Here is a 16076-nt window from a genome sequence, read left to right as displayed (position 1 = left end):
TGTACACTGATGATTCCAAGTCCAGCCGCTTCTTTTAAGCTTCATTTCTGAGTTCCCAGCTGTCCAAAGATAAGTTTCACCACCATATCCCAGAGGTACCTCAAACTCAGCACATCAAACATGAACTCCTCTATTGCCTCCACCACCAAACCTGCTTTTTTTCTCCTGCATCTGCATTTTGTTTATGGACATCAGTCCCTTCTGATCACCCAAACTAAAACCCTTAGGGTTCCCCTCAATTGTTTCCCCTCACTCACTCCTACTTCTACTGAACCAATAGTTCCTATTGGTCCATTATTGAGGAAGTCGGGTTGATATAGCCCAAGGATGATGTGTACTACTGGGACATAAATAAATGTTCTAGGTATAAGTTTTATGAGTATATTAATTTATGACCCCCTTGAAAATTATCCTGTGGTTTTTATTTTATTGAGATATAATTGACATATAAGATTACATTAGTTTCAGGTATACAACATGAATAAATACATGTCTCTATTGTGAAATGATCACCAAAGACTGGTTAACATCTATCACCACACATAGTTACAATTTTTTTCTCTTGTGATGAGAACTTTCAGGATTTGCTCTGTGACTTTTAACTATCTTTCCCAGGCCCACAACTTCTACCAGGAGTCTGATAGCTGAGTTATGACTTAAAATTCCAGTTTTAATGGTTCTCCTCTCTTTCCCAGTGTGGAACGTGTTGAAGAAATAGGCCACGCTCCTCTGCCCAGTGTCACATACAACTTCTTCCCTTGCTGGCTAGGGGTTTCTAACCTTTTTTCCAATGAGAACAGGATGAGGAAGGCATGGTGGTCGAGAAAGTTCTTACGTGACAAATACTGTCATAAGCCGACCCTTGCTCTCGAGGGTTGACAAGTGTTTACCCTTTGATGGTTCTTCTGAGGACACCGCCCTACCACCCCCGCTGATGGAAGTGACTCATCTACATTCCTTTTGATGAGAGCAGATGCATCTGTGTCCTTCGATGAGCTTATGTTTCTTCACGCCACAGTAGTTCAGCAGCACATCAGCTTCTTGGCTTGAGTTGTGTTTTCCCTTTTTAAGTGTCCTCTTGGAGGAGATCTTAGCTCCTCCACACCAGCTCTCTCGCTCAGGATGGCCCAGATCTGATCCAGGGGAAATGCTGATACAGTCCTTGCACAGGCAAATGAGGGCAGACTGTCTCTAACATTAAAATCTTTTGTTTAGTCTGCCAGCAGAGCAGTTAGCACGCCGAAGGTTCTGGCTCTTTACCTATCTCACTTTGTCCCGCAAGCTCCTCGAGACATATGTCAAGTTGTTTGAAAGTTCCTTGAAGCCTCCTCTCTAGACTTGGAATCAGAAAGCAGCCCCTCCTTTCTCTCCCCCCAAGCAAAGAGAGGCAAATTAGAATGTCAGGGACTCGTGCCCATCTTTTTTTTTACAGAAAAACTCCTTCTAAAACTTTTTGATTGAAGTATACATATAGAAAAGACCATATACATTAACTGTGTACAGCTCACTGAATTTTCAAAAATTGAACACACCCATGAAACTAATACCCAGATCAAGAAGTGAAACATGACTTGTATTCCCAGAAGCCTTCCCTATGCTCCCTTCCAGTGGCTACCCCCGTCCGAGGGGTAACACAATTCTCAATTCTAATGGTAAAGAATAGCATCATCTGTTTTTGTTCATCATATAAATAGAATCATTCATTATGTACTCTGTGTGTGTGACTCCTTCATTCAACATTATACGTGTGGATGATTCATCCATATTGTTGTCTGCAGTTTTAGATGGTTTATTCTCATTTCTCTCAGTTGGTCAACATGTGAACATATCACAATTTATTTCTGCATTCTGCAGTTCATGAGTATTTGGGTAGTTTCCAGTTTGCAGCTACTCTGTAAAAAGTTCTGTTCTAGATTATATCAGACATATTCGGGTGAACAAAACTATACATTTCCATTGGTACGTATTAGGAGTGGATTTGCTGAGTAGGGTAGGGTAGACTGTATTAGTTTGCTAGGGCTACCATAACAAGGTACCAAATACTGGCTGGCTTAAACAACAGCACTTATTTTCTCACAGTTCTGGAAGCTAGAAGTCTGAGATCAAGGTGTCAGTAGTGTTGGTTTCTTCTGAGACCTCCTTCATGGCTTGGAGATGTCTGTCTTTTCCCTGTATTCTCTCACTGGCTTCCTTTTGTATGTCGCTGTCCAAATTTTCTCTCCTTATAAGGATACCAGTCATAATAGATTAGGGCCCACCCTAATGACCTCATTTTAACTGAATTACCTCTTTAAGATCCCATCTCCAAATATGGTCACATTCCGACGTACTAAGGGTTAGGACTTCAGCGTATGAATTTAGGGGTGGGGAATACAATTCAGTCTGTACATATATGTTCAGCCTTAGTAGATTCTTCCAGTGTCTCAAAGTGGTTTTAATAATAAACCCTCCTTCCAGGAGTCTATAAGAGTTCTGGTTGTTCCATATCCTCACCAACACTTGATATTTTGTTTTAAAGAAATCTTTAGGCATATGCTCCCAACCTTTATGTGCTCTTGGTATGACTGAGGGGTTAAGATAATGAAACTGGCTTCGCACCTCTTTTGCAAAACTTGTGTTGCATGTGCAAGGCTCGTGGCATCTCCCTTTGGGATGTGGTGTCTGTCATCCTCACAGAAAACTTCATTCTCAGACCATGTTAACTAGATCTAGAATTTTTGCTTGCTTGTTTTTACATCCTTAGGTAGAAAGGTAAGTTGGCAATGCCAGTGCCTTCATTTAATTTTTGAAATTTGACTCTCTCCCACACCTGCCCCAGCATTTTGAGAGTAACTCACACCAAAAAGGAGATGTTACCGGAAATCTCTAAGAAGTTAGATCTCTTGATTCTGATGTTGGGACCACAGCTCTCAGGGTGAACCCTGATAATAATAGCTCTCAGGGGATGTTGACTCACCTGGAGATGTCTTCCAGCCCCAAGAGCAGTGGCTGTTCATTTGGGGCTGCAGCAATTTTCCCTTCCTCAGACCCTCTCCCATAGCTGGGCCGTGCACGTTTGCTTTTGCACCATCATCTCCAATGGGAGACTTCTGGAAGGACTTTTCCTAACCTTCTGATGACATTTAACGTACATTGAGGTTCATTGCAAAATAACTATTTAAAAACATTTATCCAAATTCCCGAGGTGACACACCCAGTGAGAATCAGAGCTCGGTTCAAAGGCTGTGCTAATGTCAAAACTCCTGCTCTTCCTTAACTGGATTCACAGATGGACACAGAATTAGTGCAGGGAAACTTAGTTACCTTAGCTTGGTATTAAATGAAGTAATAATATTCCCATATTACTACTAAGGAATCTTAACTTTTCTTGATTTGACTGAACCAAATTGGTAGGACACAACCACAGAAAGAAGTTAAAATTTGCAACCAAAGAGAGTAGATTATATCACACAGATCTCAAAACTGTAATTGGCCCTTTATCAAGAGCCACCGGTACAAAACCATTAATGGAGGAATTTAAGAGATTTCCTTCCTGTTACATGTCTGCTGTGGATTTAAGGGAGATATTTTCTGTCATAAACATCTATACCCCCAACTAGAAATTTATGTAGAACATAAATCACTTTACGCCCCTGTATTGACATATTAGTTCAAAACACTACTGGCATGCGGGTGAGAGAGCAGCAGGGAGGGAAAATTATATGATCTGCTGGTAATCTGCTAATTTACAAGTTGAGAGAGGGTATTCTGGCTTGACACCACTTATATTTCTCCACGTGGCCAAGCACAAAACAGCAGCTGAGGTGGTGGTTATGGAATTCCTCCAAGATGGAAATGTGAGACCAGCCCTTCTCTCCTCCTTTTCTGCAGGTACTGACCTGCAGAGACTCTGTTGGCACCTGGAAAGTGCCTTATGTTTATCAAGAAATTAATGAATTTATTCTCTTTTTTAATAGAAATGATGTTATATTGGAACTATTTGGGCTAGCAGACAAGATGGATAATAAGTGATTTCAAAGAGCAGCATGGCTTCTCCAGGCAGAAGGCAGTGGCTGGGGGTAGAGGTGAAGTAGAAAGATCAACTAACCTTTTTAAGGAACATCTCTAGCAACCTCATCTATTGCATTTTTTTTGCTAAGTCTGAAATATTTACCCCTGGTGTATATGATTTGATGGAAAGAACAAATGCTCAAATTCATAAAGAGTTTCACTCCTGACACTAATTTAGTATTCTTGGTTTGGAATGTGGCTTAATTTTTACTACTATATGAATGAATACACTACACACGTGTGTGTGTATGTATACATATAAAGAAAGGAAGGGGTTTCCCTGGTGGCCCAGTGGTTGAGAGTCCGCCTGCCAGTGCAGGGGACACGGGTTCGTGCCCCGGTCCGGGAAGATCCCACATGCCGCCGAGCGGCTGGGCCTGTGAGCCATGGCCGCTGGGCCTGCGCGTCCAGAGCCTGTGCTCCGCAGCGAGAGAGGCCACAACAGTGAGATCCTGCGTACCGCAAAAATAAATAAATAAATAAATGAGGATTTATTAAAGCCTGGGTGAGTTGGGTGGATGTCCCACAATTCGTTTAACTTTATAGTCAATGAAGGATATGTGGCTTGTTTCCAGTCTTGGGCTATTGCAAATATCGATAAAGCTGCTATGAACATTAATGCACAGACTTCTGCACGAATAAACATTTTCATTTTTCTGGGACAAACATCCAATAGCTTTCTTTTTTAAAAGAACATTGGTTCTCAAAAATTAAAATAAATAAATAACAGGAATTAAATGAGTTAATAGTTAGAGAATATTTAGCACATTGTTGGACTAGTAAAGTGCTTATTCATGTGAACATGCAGTAAAATTTTTCTACTATGTAAACAGGCACTCTTCTAGACACAGGGGGTACAAAGATAAAAAGATACAGACCCTGCCCTCAACAAACTCACTCATCCTAATTAGACAGAAAGAGAGGAAGGGTACCAGTTATCAGCCTTAGGCTGGAAGAGGCAAGAAGATGGAATAGTTACAGGAACTCAGAAGGGGACAGTCATGTGGCAAGAGCCACTGACAAGAGCTGTGGCCTTTGGTCAAAGGATGCAACCCTGGAGACCCGCAGTGAGGGCAGCTGGGGAATCAATACCCTGAACTCCTCTCCTCCCTCCCCCTAGTCTGCTCCCAGCACTTCCCATTGGCAGGACCCAACCCAACTGGAAGCCAGAGGGCAGAGGGCCCTGTGATGCCGTCCGTGCAGGTCAGTGTCTAGGAGTACGGAGCATGATGGGGAAGGGTGCAGAGCAAACCTAGAGGAATCAGTAGACTAGATCCAACCCACACATGCACACCCAGCTTTGAATCCACTGTTTAACTTCAGGCAAGTTGCTTAATTTCTCTGCACCTCGGGTTGCTCACTGCAAAACAAGTGTCATAATGATAGTTATGCAGGTTATCGGAGCATAAACTAGACGATGTCTCGAAAATGCCTGGCAGAGCTCCTGGAACGTGGTAGGCATCATTGAATGTGCTCCAGCCCCACCCCCAGCTGATGACAGTTCTCTGCACTCGTGGCTGTTTTATAGTCTTCATGTATTTCCCAGGAGCATGGTCTCTCCTAGTGTGGTCCCTAGACCATGTGCTTTAGAGACACCTGGGGTCCTTTTCATCACGAAGGTTCATGGCCCCCACCCCAGTCCAACTGAATCATGAGCAGAAGGATGGGAATCTTCATTTCGGATAAGTTTCCCCAAGTGATTTTCATGCACAATGAAGTTTGGGAACCACCGTCCTAGAAGTCCATATTTCTAACTGACACCCACTTGGGTGAAGTAGAGGTGAGATTTATCTGTACCTGGCAGCCATTAGGTATAGTTCCAGCCCATCAGCTCTGGGAAGAGGGCTCTGAGACCAGGACACTAACGGTCTGTCTTGCAGTGGTAAGCCATGCTGATTCTCCATTTTGCTGGCTTAATTAATACCCGAGGAACAATGTTCCCAGGTTTTTAATTAAAAATTCTCTAACATCCAGACTCTAATCATTTTCTAGGTGGGATGTGGGCTTGGTTAGTAGCTGTCTCTGACCCCTACCTTTCAGAGAAAATTTAATAAGCAGAGCAGAAGCTGTTAAAGGGAATAAAAAGCTTTGTGGTTGAGAACAGGTCAATTCTGAGTATAAACAGGAAGAGGCCAAAACTCAGAATAAGACCAGAGGATCTAGGACCTTGCTTTAGTTTGTTAAGGAAAAGTGTAAGGAAATTAATCAGCAGTCCGGGACAGACACTGAGCTCATGGCTTGGGTCTTGAATTGGTTAGATCTCAGATTGGCTGGGATAGATTAGAAAGAGCAGGAGCTTAGACAAGAGAGAATTTTATTTGCTTCTCATGTAAAACTGGAGACGGGCAGAGCAGGCCTGGGATGGCGGTTTTTCTGCACAAAGTTCTTGAGGACTCGCTTCTATGGCTTTTGGTGCTGCTCTCCCCCAAATGTGGCCCACGTCCTCATGTTCCAGGATGGAATGCCAGTTGTCACATCCATGTTCCAAACCGCAGGAAAGGGGGAAGAAGGTACAAAGAGTATGGAGCAGCTGACTTCTAAAGAAGGTTTAGAATCTGCCACACAACACATCTGATGACATCAGTTTGGCCAGAACTCGTTCACATGGCCACACCAAACTACAGGTCTAGCTTGGAAACAATATACTACCAAATGGATGATACATTGAGGACAGCTAAGAGTCACTGCCATCGGTTCTGCATCCTGAGAAACTTTGGACCTTCTTTTCCCAATGGAATGGTTATCGTTCAGGTTCCATACAGAAACCCAGAAACCATTCCTGGTATATTTTGAAGAGAAAACTTAAGACAATTTGCAGCACAAGTGCAAAAATGAGACAACCCAGAGGTTAACAGCAGTGGGAAGCTTCTACCTTCCCTGGGGCTGGAGGGATAAACGAAGAGACAGAGTTTAGAAGTCAGGGTTGGTTGGCAGAACTTGGAACCCCAGTCGGCCATTCCAGTGGGAGCTAGAGCCAGGAGATGCAGTCCCTGCTCTAGATGCCACCAGTAGCAAAGTGATCCAGGAAGAAATATGCTGGCCTTTCCCTTCTTCTGCCCCTCAGTCTCTTTCTAGTGCCTTACACTGGCTAGAACTGCCTGGAAGCCAGAGGGCAGGGACGTCTGGGAAATGTAGTTTCATGCAAACAGAGTAGGCAAAGAAGAGGAAAGTATGGATCTGAAAGCAAACAGGTGACTAGAGCAGCGCCAAGTCCAAGTTGTGGACCAGGATAAATTACTAATAATTGATACCTGGCTGGACATTTTTTCTGGATGAAAATTTTGCAAAACAAAAGTGTCCTTCTGTTGAAAGCAGGGACTTAAACAGATCTTAGTACATCAGTGTTCACAACCGCATTGTTCACAATTGCCAAAAAGTGGAAACAACCTAAATGTGCAACAACAGGTGAATGGGTAAACAGAATGTGGTATATACATAAAACTGGATATTACTTAGTCATAAAAAGGGATGAATTTCTGATACATGCTACAACCTGGATGAACCTTGAAAACATTATACCAAGTGACATAAGCCATACACAAACGAACAAATACTGTTTTATTCCACTTATATGAGGTACCTAGAATAGGCAAATTCACGGTGACAAAAAGTAGATGTTACCTGGAGCTGGGAGTTGGAGGACAATGGAGAGCTATTGTTCAATGGGTACAAAGTTCAGTTTCTGGGTTACCTGTTAACAAGGAGGGGGGTCAGGGTGGTCAGGATATACTCGACTGTGTCTAAAACAGCTCGGAAATGTCATCAAGAACAAGCACTGAGGATGGTTGTTGACTTTTGCACCCAGGAAGGTTATTGGCTGCTCAGTAAAGGCTGTTTCTGTGAATGGAAGGAGACTCTACACTGAAATGGGATGAGCAGAACAGTCCTTTCTGCATTTCTCCATTTGCTGGCTCAACAGAAGCAGTAAATAAACCCTATTCCCAGAACTATGCTGATAACATTGATGGTGGCGGCACACAAATTAGGAGGTAAACAAAAAGCCGTGTAAATTTCAAGCTCCATTAGAAACACAGGCAGAAAAAAAAAAAAAATTAACATCTGCCAAATAGAAAAGGTCAAAACTGGAAGGGAAAGAAACTTTCTTTTTGAGATCCTAAGAAGGTACTGCCAACGTCAAAGACATGAGAGGATTCTGTTTCCTCGTTGACTTTGTGAATCATAGAATTCTTGTAAAAACCCTCTTGTCAGTATCTCCTCGAATCAGATATATGGGGTGATGGAGGATGAGCTGCACGTTCTCTCTCCTGGAAAAGGAAACCATACAGCGTTTGGAGTAGAGCCACAAGATTCCATTCCAGAGCTGTCTTCTATTTTGTCCCTTACATGTAACTTTCTTTTTAAGAATCTCCAATAATATTTATGGCTTTGGCATAATGCATACGTAGTTTTCTTTTGAAGACTTCACAATATAAGTTGTCTCTGACATGGAATTGGCATAATAGTCTTGTGTAAAAGACCTCGGGCCCTTTAATCCGTTCGTAAAATGTGTTGCATGCCCCAGACCAAGTCCAGGAAATGCACACATGTCTTTCTTTTAGTTGCTTGTGTTGAGGGGGATGATGCACAAAAGAAAACAGATATTCCTCATAAGTTCTTTGTTATGTCGTGGCAGTGCGCATTCTGGGTCTTTGATGATGGACGAGCCTTCATTTGTAAATTTCATGCCATATGTATTAACTTAGTTTCCTTCCAGGCATTTTGTATTAGTGAGCATCACATATGGCTTTATAACGCTCCCATACCAGATGCCTGGTTGTTCTTTGATTCAATATATGCAGGAAGAAAAGATGTAAAAGATGTATGGTTATGTGTACCGTAACTTTGTGGCTAGGTAATCGGTCAGAAGATCCATCCTACCTGGTGGCAAGGGACTGACCTCGTTGACGTCTCAGGCTTCTGTCTCTAGATGTTACGATCCTGTGGCATATTTTCCCAGAGGTATTAAATTTGAAGAGTCACTCACTAGATGCAGTCAAATCCACCCTCCCTCCCCCAAAACCAAACAGGTATTTTGAAGTATGCATCCATGTACACATATACGCATTTCAGGAACAACAGAGTTCTCTTTGAGGATGGAAATATAGTCATTGATAAATTACATTACTGAACTCCAGGCATTAGTTACAGTGGAAAGTGAGAAATTGTAGGAAACTTTTAAAATCAGCATGGATCGTGGCTTGGATTTAATTGTGTTGCTCAGGGCGCTGTGCAGGCTGTCACTTGGTTATATTCAATTTATCTCTTTATGTACCACCACTTACTCTCCAAATGTTTCATCTCTGCTCGTTGTGTTTTCTCCAGCTCTCTCATAAGCTCTTCGAGATCAGAGCTCATGTTACACAGTAGAGACTCAATAAATACATTATAAATAAATAAAGGAGGCTACGGCCAGAGCTGGGTGGCGGCGCTGGGTGCTACCGGAGGAGTCTGGCGGAGCCCGAGGCGGTGGCGCTATGGAGTCACTGGAATGGAAGTGTCCAAGTTGGAGAACTGTTACCTTGCAAGATTTGTGGAAGGGCATCCTTTCCAGTGGCATTAAAAAAAACATGGACCTATTTGCCAGAAAACTGCCGCTAAAAAACAGAAGACTTTTGATTCAAACAGACAAAGAGCTGAAGGGACGGATATTCCAACAGTAAAGCCTCTTAAACCCAGGCCTGAACCACCAAAGGAGCCATCTAATTGGAGAAGAAAGCATGAAGAGTTCATTGCCACCATAAGAGCAGCTAAAGGCCTCGGTCAGGCCCTTAAAGAGGGTGGCAAACTTCCTCCCCTCCTCCACCTTTTTATGATCCTAATTACATTCAGTGTCCATATTGCCAGAGGAGATTTCATGAAAATGCAGCTGATAGACATATAAATTTCTGTAAAGAACAGGCAGTGCATATTAGTAATACAGGCAAATTTTCTACTGATACCAAGGGAAACTCGACTTCTCGGACACAGTGTAAGGCACCTGCACTTAAAAAGTCCAGTTCTCTAACCGCCTCATCAGGATCTTCACGATTACCACAGCCAAGTGGCACTAGCAAAACGGTTGTAGGTGTTCCTTCGGGTAAAGTGTCTTCAGTTAGCCGCTCTTTGGGAAACAAACTTCGGACCTTGTCTTCCTCCCATAAAGGGATAGCAGCCCCTCGCGTAGGTAACGTGGACAAGTTAGGCCCTCCACTCCGAACTGGAAGACATGTGCAGAGGTTGCATGACAGTGATGCAAAATCAGACAGTGCCCTCAAAAGACATGAGTTATTACCCATTTAGAAATCCTGCCTCAAGTGTTCTCGCAAGCAAAAGAAAAACATATACTGAGAGCTACATGGCCAGGGTCTACAAGTAATTTTATTGAAAAAATAACACAACAGCCCTCCTCGATTGAGGGCTACCCTTCCCCAAGCCATTTCTCACACGCTTAAAACACAGAGTTTGCACGGTAAGGAATTCTTTTTAAAAGTCATTTCTCTGTAGAAATCACACTCTGCCCCAATATCACAGACTAGACTATTTACAAGCGTTCACATTTTAAGTATTCCTTTATGATTGTTCTCTCCTTTCTGTCCCTACCCAGGGGCTCCAGTACTTTTCTCTTACTGATCCTGAAGGGATGGGTGTGCTGTAGGGCAAGGGGTGGTGGGCTCCTGAGAGCTACTGGCAGCAGCCCTAGGGTGCTATCCCTACCACAGGGTGGCAGATGTGTAAGGGCAAGGGGGGTTGGACACGGTAGGTGGGATGCGGCAACGCCCCCGTAGGCACAGGCATCCAGAGCCCTTCCTGGTCACCATCCTGTGCCCTCTCAGTTGGGGTGGGGGCCAACAGCTAGTTGCAGTGGGGAGGGATGAGCCCAGCCCGGGGTAGAGGGAGAAGCCTCCCACACCTATTAACAGCCGGCAAACCGTCCATCCATCTGGGGGGTGGGGGGGAAACAGACGGGCAGGTAGGCAGGAAGAATCAGGCTTGTTCTGCCCCCAGCTTCGATCCAACACAGGAGGAATTGAGGTAGCAAACGGCTGAAATGCTCCAACGAGAAGGAAAGGAAGTTCCCACTGTGTACAGCTCCCACACCCTGGGGCTGGAAGAAGGCAGACCTTGCTTGTAAAGTGCTGTAGCCTCCAGCAGCGCTGGGCCCTGGGCAAGCTTGCAAGAAAGCAGGCCAGGCAAGGGCACAGGAGCCAGGCATTCCTGACCAGCACATGCCCTGCCATGCTCCTCGGGGGGATTGCTGGGGAAGGGGGGACTGGGAACTCCGCCGTCAGCCCTTGCCGGCCACCGGCCAACTCCTGTCCACATACAAACCAACACCCAACCAGCACTGTAGGGCGGCCCTGCTCACCGTTGAAGGTTCCAGGCCAGGGGAGTTTATTCAGGGTTGTGGGCCCAGCCTAGGTTCCTCGATGGCAGCCACACCTGGAGCCTGGGGGGGTTCTTGCTGGGACCAGGGGGTGTTTATAGCTGCCACCCCCCAGGCTCACACCTCATAGAGGATCGCAGGGAAATCCACATGGATGCGAGGGGAGATCCAGCTTCCGATGCCCTGAGGAATCAGGTTCTCATGCACCCGCCTCCGCTTGGCCTGCTTCTGCCCGTTCTTGGTGACGACTGTCTCCTCATAGAGCTCGTGAGCCATATCCCCGTCCTCGGCATAGAACATGGAGCCGCGGCGGCGTGTGACTCCGAAGCGGAGCACGACCAAAGCTTGCTCAGCGACAGCCGCCTCCGTGCCGCCGAGGCGAAGGGCCGCAGGCCGCGAGCTTTGCGGCCGCCGGCGCGGCCCCACGGCCGCTTTGCTCTCACAGGGCCGTCGGCGCCGCCTTCCGCAGGCTCCGCTGTCTCCCACAACATTTTTTTTTTATGAAAGAAGAAAAGGAAAGACGAGAATTAAAAGACACAGTGGAAAAAGGAATGGGGTTAGTCCACAAAATGTGTGTCATGAGACCCTCCCTGTAGATGGACTCGCCCCGGGCCACAAAGTGGAGTTTGAACTTTGTTGTAGGAGCCAAAGTACAGGAGAGGATAGGAGTAGTTACTTGATTCATGATGTCTAAAACAGAAAAACGTATCACTTTCTCTGTGAAAGTACAACTGGTTCTGAGGCCTCAGAAGTTCTCCTTTGATTTCTCATAAGGAGACCCAGGATAACTTGTGAACTTCTTAATTAACATCCCTACTGAATCCATACTAAATACGGCAATGGACTTCATAGGGTGTTTTTTTTTTAAGATGCCCTCGATGCAGGCGTATAACGTGACATCCTGTGCCCCACCAAAACCAGTTGTGATGTGGGTGTGTTATGTGTAGCTATATATATTGTCTGCTTTTCTTGTAAGCATGTAACATGTACGTATTCATTATTCAGATTTAGTCCAGGGATAGAGAGATTTTCAAGTATCTAAGATGCTAGCTTTCCATCCTGGTTGCCCCTTAGAAAGAAGCATCTGTGGAGCTTTCTAAAAGTGAACACGTCCGGGTCCCTCCTTGAGATTTTGATTTCTTTAGTTTGGAGAGTGGGATCTGGGCATCTGCCATTTGGAAAGTTTTAGGAGTGATGCCTGTGCATAACATGAGGATCATAAAGGAATTGGTGAATTGCTGTCTTTTCAGCTAGATTCTTTAATAAATAATGTTTGTCTCAAAAATAAAGAAATAAAAATTAAAATAAATCAATAAAGGAGCAAAGGACTAGATGAACGTGGCTACAGATTCAAGATGCCACCATTTACATCACAAGATGTGACCTGGGAAATTTAACAACTGAAGATGCTCCCACTTCTTCCTTGGAGGTCATTCATTTTCCCCTCCTCTGGCTTCCATGAATAATATAGATGTTTAATTTTTCCCCCTTTGGTCCTTTGCCCTTTGAATCCACCCCAGCAAAAACGCTCAACTCTATGGCATTAGAAAATGTTGTGAAGAGCTTTACCAGGTTCCAACATTTGTGTATTTATATACTTATTTTATTCTTGACCTTCGTTTGAGCTTTTAAAAATTTTCTTAGTTTCCACTGTCATTTTCTACATGTGTTGTCTCTGCCTTCTTTTTGACAGCTAAGGTACCTTGTTTTTTTCATAAATTTTATTTATTTATTTTTGGCTGCGTTGCATCTTCGCTGCTGCCCGCGGGCTTTCTCTAGTTGCGGTGAGTGGGGTCTACTCTTTGTTGTGGTGCGTGTGCTTCTCATTGTGGTGGCTTCTCTTGTTGCAGAGCAGGGCTCTAGGCACGCGGGCTTTAGTCGTTGTGGCACAACAGCTCAGTAGTTGTGGCTCACAGGCTCTAGAGTTCAGGCTCAGTAGTTGTGGCACGCGGGCCTAGTTGCTCCGCGGCATGTGGGATCTTCCTGGACCAGGGATCGAACCCGTGTCCCCTGCATTGGCAGGCAGATTCTTAACATCTGCGACACCAGAGAAGTCCCTAAGTTACCTATTTTAAATGAGATGCTCCTAAAATACAGGTCAAGGACTCCCTACCTGTAGAAAAACTCTCTAAGGATAAGATAAGGAACTAGTGACAATGGTTATGTCTAGGCAGTGTAGAAACGTGGAGGAGAGTGTTTCCTTTTCATTCAGTAACCATCTGTTTGAATCATTTCTGTCCATGAGCGTGCATTGCTTTTATAATTTATAAACTGGTTAAAAGATAAAATATCTATACTCATCATGGCAATTCTAGCAGGCTTTAATGAAATATGAATGCAGTTAGTTTATGCATATGTTTATTCTAAACAAATGAACAATCTTATTGTTCTAAGATACCACACTTAATGAATCCAGTATTCCACCTTTTGAAGCATCTTATAGATATCTGAGATTAAATACTGGTCAGTGATTCATACTGGGGTACGTTTATGGGTGGAAGATGACTGAGCTGCTTTTGTATCTGTAGCTTTCCGCTTTGAATGACACACCCCCAGTGAGCATTTTAATAACACAGGAAGTGTTTCCGTCAGTGGGTCAAGAGAACCACTTCCATCACAGCTTTCCGTATTTTTGTTCATTTTCTTCACTCGTGGCAGTGTTCACACTTGGAACCTGTTTCACATGCTAAGGGTCCTCCACCTCGACTACAGCTTTTTGCTAATTCTTCACATCCCATGGTCCCACCACATTTCACTCTTTGCATTTCCAAACTTTCTCTTCAAGGTTTTCGTGTCATTTTGGTCCCAGAGTTTCATTCCCATGTCAGTCTATCTGATCCTGCCTCTAATTTGTCATTAGCATTTCTACTCTGGCTTGTTTGTTTTGAGTTTCTGCAAATAGTTCAACCATTGTCAGGCATGTTTTAACCTTCAAGTAAATAAATGTCTGCCTAGAAGTGCATAAAGTTATTTGACTCCATAAAAGAATACTCACAAACACATGCTGTTCTTCATAAGCATTCTGTGTTACTGTATTAAGTTGATAATTGGTAAGATATGTTTAAATTTGCACATTGTAGAAACTGTAAGTTTAATTCCCAGCAGAGTAAGTGTATAAATACTCAGAGTCATACACGATTCTATGGAGATGCACTGTTTATCTGTAATCTGTAACATTTAAAAATTAGCCAAAAAGGCTGAAAGAGGGTTCTTCCTATGTTTTCCTCTAAGAGTTTTATAGTGTCCCGTCTTACATTTAGGTCTTTAATCCATTTTGAGTTTATTTTTGTGTATGGTGTTAGGGAGTGTTCTAACTTCATTCTTTTACATGTAGCTGTCCAGTTTTCCTAAGGCGTGTATGTGGAATCTAGAAAAATGGTACAGGTGAGCCTATATGCAGGGCAGGAATAGAGACGCAGACGTAGAGAATGGACGTGTGGAGACAGGGTGGCGGGGGAAGTGGGATGAACTGGGAGACTGGGATTGACATATATACACGACCAGGTGTAAAACAGATAGCTAGTGGGAACCTGCTGTGTAGTACAGGGAGCTCAACTCAGTGCTCTGTGGTGACCTAGATGGGTGGGATGGGGGGTGTCGGAGGTCCAAGAGGGAGGGGATATATGTATACATTAAAGCTGATTCACTTCGTTACACAGCAGAACGTAACACAGCATTGTAGACCAGCTATACCCCAATTTTAGAAAAATAAATGCATAGTAGGTAGTCAAAAATAAGGCGTGAAAGAGATCCCCTCCCCCAGTGATTCTCCAACTTCAGTGTGCATCAGAATCACCTGAGGAGCTGGTCGAAACACTGATTGCTGAACTACTGATTCAGTTGGTCTTCAGTGGAGCCTGTGAATTTTCCTTTCTAACAAAATCCTAGTTGATTCTGATTCTGTTGATCTGGGACCAGATGTTGAGAACCATCGCTATCCCAGTACTCCTCCTGAGCACACAGAAACACTGCATTTCCCAGCTGTGCTTATACTTATGTTAAGACCAAATGACTAGGTCTGGCCCGGTGGCATGTGTATGCCACCTCCAAATTGGGCCACAGAGCTCCCTGCGTCGTTCTCCACTCTCTCTCGCCCCTTCCCTGGGCAACAGTGGAGACTATGTATTCAAGATGGTGGCCTGCTGAGATGGAGGGTCCCTAGATCTGTGAGTTTGTGATGGAGGAAAGCTGCCTTACTCACGTAAAGCTGTCATATGAAAGAAGAATAATCATTTGTTATTTATATCAAGTCATTGAGTTTCAGGGCAGCATTGCCTAACTCACCCTGATATACATGACTTTCATGTGGTCATGAGGTGAGCCAGTTGCCCAGCTCTGAGGCAACTTTTACTATGCAAATTTGAGAGATTGAATGAATCTACCATCTACGCTTCCCCATCCAAAACAAAAAAAAATCTATTTAAATTGACTTATATGTACTTAGCTTAGAGCCACATGTCTGTAGGCTACAAAGAGATTGTTGCTAATCTTTCAGAACATCTCCTAAAGCCACTTTGGTACATTTTGGGGTGATGATCTTTCATCTGAACTTTTCCAACTGCCAACTCCTTGGACTCAATCAATATTCTTGATTCTTTTCCCTTATAGGTTATTACAAAATATTGAGTATAGTTCCCTGTGCTATACATTAGGTCCTTGTTGG

At 43.9% G+C, this 16076-nt stretch overlaps 1 protein-coding gene and 2 pseudogenes across 3 annotated transcripts in view; 2 read left to right on the top strand and 1 right to left on the bottom strand.

Annotated features, from left to right (window-relative positions):
- Window positions 1-16076, top strand: part of SAMD12 (sterile alpha motif domain containing 12) — a 410733-nt gene that overhangs the window by 290421 nt on the left and 104236 nt on the right. The gene's annotated exons all lie outside the window — the stretch shown is intronic.
- On the top strand, window positions 8868-11055 carry LOC113612574 (zinc finger C2HC domain-containing protein 1A-like; annotated as a pseudogene).
- LOC113612600 (tumor suppressor candidate 2 pseudogene) lies at window positions 11488-13147 on the bottom strand (annotated as a pseudogene).

The sequence above is a fragment of the Aethalodelphis obliquidens genome, unplaced genomic scaffold, assembly GCF_003676395.1.
Source record: "Aethalodelphis obliquidens isolate GAN/ISIS:26980383/991018 unplaced genomic scaffold, ASM367639v1 scaffold79, whole genome shotgun sequence".
NCBI classification, from domain to species: Eukaryota; Metazoa; Chordata; class Mammalia; order Artiodactyla; family Delphinidae; genus Aethalodelphis; species Aethalodelphis obliquidens.
Note: the sequence above shows the minus strand (reverse complement) of the source record. Positions and strands in the feature narration are given on the sequence as shown.